Here is a 6000-nt window from a genome sequence, read left to right as displayed (position 1 = left end):
TTTGGTCTTGTAAACATCTATATAAGGACCTTTTGTCATGCATCAATAACACGAAGAATTTTCTAGCAATTGAAAGAGTTTCTCTAAACTTCTTTGAAGCAACCTTTGAATATCTTAGAATTTGTTCTAGGTATTCGCTTAGTTTATCAAACAAGAACGGCACTTTTTTGTGACGCCTTCTACCAAACAATCAAAGTTCTATCTATCGCTTGTTGTGGGTTAAAATTTCTTCTTAGTTCATAGGACAGGGGTTTATAGTGTTCAAGTTTCCGCAACAATCATCAAATGTTGATTCACTGTCTAGATCTGGACTTGTGAGATACGAGTTCTTCCAATCTTGGTTGGGTTCGTATCACCTTCCTTATTTTTAACTTTTTGTAACATCATCAACCCATTTCAAAATATATTACTAAAAAAACCATGAGTGGATAGAGAATATATTTTCATTCCCCTTTTCTTGTAAACTATTTTATTTTCACAACCAATCTAATTAATCCCTTAACTTTTGAAAACTCGGCTGGTATAATTTTTTATTTAGGAATTACAAGGTATTAACAAGGTTGAAAGACCTATTCATAATTGTCATGTTATTAGTCTACACAAGAAATATAGTAAAACTTTGAGATTCTAAATAATTTAGAAAATTTATAAAGTTATATGAGAATTTTACAATGAAGAAAATAACATTTTACACTTTAAATCCACCTTAAATAATTTTTCTAAATATGTTGTTAAGAATTTATATTTTTCAAGTTTTCAAGCCATGGGTCTAGACAAAAAATAGAAAATTCAAAAAACTTGTACATAATTCATAAATCCTTAAATTCATTCATAAGCACCTTTTGAATAAAAAAATTTGTTGTCATTGAAAAACCTCAAATGAGTTTGTAAAAGTAAACATTTCACCTTTTGTTCTAGTTTTAAACAATAAATTTAGAAAATTTAAAAATTGTCAAACTTTGAAAAACTCCTCAAATTGATCAAAAAAACTTCAAAAAAAGAAATAATTTTTTTGTCTTGAAAAAACTTTGAATATACATTCTTAAAACCGTTTTTTTAATGTCAAAATACCTATTGTTGTATTGTGTCTATCAAAATTACATATTTATACAATTTGTCTTTATTTTCAACTTTCTATTACATATTTTCAATTTTGAAAAAAGATTAAAACAACAAAGGGCATTTTTGAAATGAAAACAACTTTTCTATCTAAAAATAAGTTTTTCAATAATATATTTTGAGATGGGTTAATAATGCTATAAAAAGTTAAAAGTAGTAGAGGCAAGTGATAGTTTTTAATGTTATGGGATGCTAAATGAAATTGTCAGAACCTCAAAGGAGGTTTTTGAAATTATATCCTTTTTTCATATATAATATCAATACCAATTTTATGACGGATAATTTCCGAAACTTTTCTTGAGGTTTTTAACAATTGCCGACAGCTCTCTTCAGGTCTTCAAAGTTATAGCAAGTACCCTTATTTTATTGTTTAGATAACAATATAATTCCAATAAGCTAGAGTTTCTCTCAAAAATTTTTAAAGTAACCTACTAATAAAATTAGAAAAAAAAAAAGCAAAAATGGATTTATTTGATCACCTTCAAACCCATACTTCTGCATCTAATCAAATACTCCAACTCAATCCCCATAAATCTGGCAGAATCCCTAATTCAATCCCCACAAATTTTGTGGTCACAAAATCTCCAACCTTTCCCCAAACACTTTCAGTACAAATCAAGTATAGCCGTCAACCCAAAGATTTCCTCAATTCATCTCACTTTCATTTTTTGCCTAAGACTAACCAATCTTACAGTCCAAAGTGTGATCTTAGTGCCTATCATCTTGCCAAACACAAACTAATATCCTAACCTACCACCACCAAGACCAACACCACTACCAAAGAGCAACCCCTCAACATACCCAAGAACGTAATCCACTCGTACCCCTTATCTGGACCTCTTCCTCTTCTAGCCATCAATTTTATATATTGTTTTAATCTATCACTACTATCCTTTCGTCTCTATCTATCCATTTTAACGGTGAAATCTGCCCCCTCAACTTGTGATTTGGCAATTTCAAGCCACCAGTAAACCAAAGCATTAAAAGAGTTGGAAAAATGAGAGGATCGAATAGCTGTAAATGAGATGAGGACATTGCTTTATTGTGGGTTTTTATTGTTGGTAGGAAAGGGTTATGGGAAGGAGAGAAGAGATAGGACTTGAGGGCAAAGGGAGAGAAAAAGAAGGGTTAAATGCAAAAAACCCTCACGAACAATATACCCAATTGTAGTTTACTCTAAACTGTAATGATAGATATTTTGTCCCTTTGAATGATTTGTTTGAACAACACTACCCCTACTATCTTAAATTTTTTTCTTTTTTCTCTATTCGCTTTTTTCATTTTCTCCCTTTTCTTTTTCCTTTTATTTTCTTCTTTTTCCCCGTCTCTCATGGAACTAGCCAATGTTTCCCTCCGGTGCGAAAAGACTTACATCAAAATTTTTAATATTTTTTAAATTACTTTTTTAATTTGTTTATTTGTTAAATTCATTCTTAATAATTTATCATAAACTCTTTGTTATTACAAAATATATATAGCTTTATATTGTAAAGTGTATTAATTTAGTAATTCAACAATTTAAGTACCTATAAACCAATTAAAAGTTCTCAATTACTCAATTACTCATAACAAAAGTAACATATTATATATCACATAAAAAAAAGTTAACAATTGTTATTTGTAGTGAAATAAAAAGATAAGAATAAAAAACAACCATAGTTCATTTTTATTTGTTATTGATACTACTAATAATTGATTAATCAATATCTCTATTTTGTTATTATATATTTGAATAGTTCAATTTCTTAAATGACATTGACTTTAACATTTGGAAAAAAAATTTTGCATTCCATAGAATTCTTTTATAAGATAGTGACATATGAAATTAAGAAATAAACAAGTTTTGACTAATCTAATATACTGATTTAAACAATGCTTAAAGAAAAAAAAGGAAGAATCTAAAATGAAAATAATGGGGAAAAAAAGAAAAATAACAATGCTTAAGATAAAAGGGGCAGATTTATCCAACAATACCATGAGAGGGGGCAAACTGACTATGAACATAGTTTTGGGGGTAAACTACAATAATGTATATAATTCATGGGTGTTTTTTGCATTTAAGCCGAAAGAGAAAGTTGCCGGCTGTTGGGCTGTTGGTTGAGAATCAGTGGGAACTGGGAAGACGAGCTATCAATTCGTCATGATAGGGTTTTGAAATTTTGGCTTTCATTTTTTCGTTTCATTTTATCTATTAAGTGAAGGATTCGCTGCACCAAGGGAGGTCAATGTAATTTTTTAAATCATAAGAAGAACTGTGAAATTGTCAGAAATCTTAAGAACGGTTTCTGAAATTATCACATTTTATAAATAATTTTTTTTTTAATCCTCAGCTAAATAATTAACTTTGTCAATCGTTTTCTTGTTTCGATGGACATAAATTAATGCTTTGAAGGGACAGGAGAAGAAGGCTATCTTGCACATCAACATGTGTCGATCAATCTATAGAAATTAAAGCATCTTGCAAGTTTCCATTGGAGATATGAGCAAGTAATCTGTTATCCCTTACCAACTCAGGATAAGCTTCTCACTTGTGGTGCTATCGCATCAGCTTCATGTGTTTTGTCGGGCTAAATTTGAAAGTCATGATCATTTATTTTCTCTTGTCCATTCACTTACAGATTCTGTCGGTAATTATTGCAGAAACGCAATATCATGTGATTTGAAGGTGGGTGGTAGAAGACTATTACTTGGGCTACCAAAGTCAAAAATTTCCAGAATATGGTGCTTAAGTTGGTGTTAGCTGTTGTAGTTTTCTGTGTTTGGAATGAAAGAAATCAAAAGATATTAACAAACGCTTACATTGATACTATAAGTCTAGAGAAACACGTGTGCTCCTTAGTGAGAAGGAGGCTGATGTGCTTGACAGGGGTCACTAACTCTTGACCCAATGTGTGGCTACAAAGTGAGTGAAATATGTTTTAATCCGTGTTTCGATCTTAACTGTTGTTGATTATAACTATTGGTTGGATTTTGTTTGTTCACGTCTCTTTATTTGTTTGATTGATTTTACTTTGTGGATCAATTTTATTATACTGATTGTAACTTATAAGTTTAGTGCTTGAAAATAAATTTTAACTTACCAAAAAAGAAGTAATCAGTTGTCCACCATCTATTACAAATGTTGACAATCTTATCGTCGTATGAAGATACAATTTTGTGGTTGATATAACTACGAAACTGTAGAAACTATGACCTTTAATGTGCTTGACGTGTTTGATGACTTATTTTTTTTTATCAAAAAATCCCACGAGCCACCAATAGCTAATCCCAAAATTCAACATTTTCATTTTTTGATAATTTATACACACACATACACATATATGTATGTATGTACATACACACATACACACACATATAAACACAGTATGAAATTTATTCATAGGAAAACAACAAAAAAATCTCACGAACTCAAATTGAGTAGGCAGCGGAAGCAACAAAAAACAGCGGCACGGGCCAAGAACAAGAAATACGCACAGGCACAGCCATGGGGAGGCAATTCACTAACTTTATTGCTCAATTTCTTAACTCTTAAATCTTAATACATACGTAGAGCGTGGACCAACACGTGTATATGTAGATAGCTAAGATTCCTAGAAGTTTCCGAACCGCAAAGGAACCAATTACACAATTGGACTTGGACTTAAAAATCTCTACCGACATAACTAGGAGACTAGGACCAAACACTATGGAAACTAATAATAATAATAATAATAACAATCTTGGTTTAATTCTTACATTGCCTCCTTTAAATCAAGATCTTCAAACTTTACCATGTCAAGCATGTTCTTCAACTTCACGAACATCTCCAACTTGAGCAGCTTTGTCAAAATGTCAACTATTTGATCTTCACTCCTACAATAATCAATGACAATATCTTGATTTTGAACCAACTCATGAATAAAATGATACTTAATGTCAATATATTTACTGCGCCCATGAAAAACAGAATTTTTTGTCAACTCAATAGCAGACATACTATCACAAAATATTTTAGTAGAACCATCTTGTGTTGTAAAAGCCCAAGCATTCTTCTCAATCAAAGTGCTTGAGTAGCACTACTCACAGTAGCCATGTATTTTGCTTTACCTATAGACAAAGCAACCATCTGTTTTTTTTTCAAACCACGAAAATACACTAGAACCCAAATAAAATGATAACCAGAAATGCTCCTCCTTTGTATTGCGTCACTAGCCCAATCACTATTTGTATATCCAACAAGACTGTTACTATGTGAAAATGAGTAAAATATACTGTCAGACTGCGTACTTTGAACATATCTCAAAATTCTCTTGACAATTTGCAAGTGGGGTTGGCATGAGATTACATGAATCTACTAATCAAACTAACTTCATAAGTGATCTCAAGTCTTGTAAAAGTTAAGTACCTAAGGCTCCCTATCAATCTCTTGAAATAAGTAGCATCAACAAAATCACCAGTGCCATCTTTGGTCAATTTTAGTTTTTCTTTAACTGGGGTCATCATTGGTTTAACCACATTCATCTTAAATTTCTTCAAAATATAACCTGCAAACTTTCTTTGAGAAATAAAAATTTCACCATGCAGTTGACAAATCTCAATACTAAAAAAATAAGGCATCACTCCAAATCTGTCATTTCAAACTGATTGATCACAGCTTTCCTGAATTCAGAAATTAGTTTGGAATTGTTGCCTGTAAATATTAAGTCATCTACATATAACCATACAATAAGAACATCTTCTCCAAGGTTGAATTTGATATATAAAGTATGCTCATATGGACATCTCAAAAAATCATGCTTAACAAAAATAATTATCAATACGAGTATACCAACATCTAGGAGTTTGTTTCAGCCCATACAGCGCCTTCTTCAATATATAAACTTTATCTTCTTAACCCTTTCT

The sequence above is a fragment of the Coffea arabica genome, chromosome 2e, assembly GCF_036785885.1.
Source record: "Coffea arabica cultivar ET-39 chromosome 2e, Coffea Arabica ET-39 HiFi, whole genome shotgun sequence".
NCBI classification, from domain to species: Eukaryota; Viridiplantae; Streptophyta; class Magnoliopsida; order Gentianales; family Rubiaceae; genus Coffea; species Coffea arabica.
Note: the sequence above shows the minus strand (reverse complement) of the source record.